The sequence below is a fragment of the Bos indicus genome, unplaced genomic scaffold (genome assembly GCF_029378745.1).
Source record: "Bos indicus isolate NIAB-ARS_2022 breed Sahiwal x Tharparkar unplaced genomic scaffold, NIAB-ARS_B.indTharparkar_mat_pri_1.0 scaffold_57, whole genome shotgun sequence".
Classification (NCBI taxonomy): Eukaryota; Metazoa; Chordata; class Mammalia; order Artiodactyla; family Bovidae; genus Bos; species Bos indicus.
The window spans coordinates 318,793-319,502 of NW_027223722.1; positions in this window are offsets into that span (position 1 = coordinate 318,793).

The following is a 710-nucleotide window of genomic DNA, read 5'->3' on the forward strand; positions in this document are numbered from 1 at the left end:
GACTGGACTCTGCACAGGATGAGACCAACTGCCACTGTCCAACTGCTACTGTCATTCTATGGACAAGTGTGGCTTTTCAGAGTAAACATTTTATTTCAAAAATTGAATCTCAGGCTCACACATTCCTCTCTGATTATGAAAATAATTTATATGAGTGAAAATGTTCTGTCCCCAAGCATAGCTGATAGTGACCATTTTGGGGTGAGGAGGGACAAATCTAACACATTGCGAATAAAAAGAGATTCTATTCTTGATTAGAATATCATCTTGGTACTAATCACAAGTTTGTGCTCCTAACACAGTGAGGAAAGAAAGCCTTACCTCAGGGCCACACAAGGAGAAAAGACAGACAAACAAAAAAAGCTGAGCACCCAGAAAAATGTCAGCAAAGTGCTTTTCTAGGAAAGCTGAGGGAGTGGCCTGTTTACTTCTGGGGTCAGAGTCTTTGTTCTTGAGGTCAGGTCATGGTCAGGTCACGATGTTCTTGTGGTGGTGGTGGTGGTTTAGTCACTGAGTCAAGTCTGACTCTTGCGGCCCCATGGACTGTATCCTGCCTGGATCCTCTGTCCACGGGATTCTCCAGGCAAGAGTACTGGAGTGGGTTGCCATTTCCTTCTTCATGGGACCTTCCCAACCCAAGAATCAAACCCAGGTTCCCTGCACTGCAGACAGGTTCTTTACCGATGGAGCTATGAGGGAAGCCCTCAGTC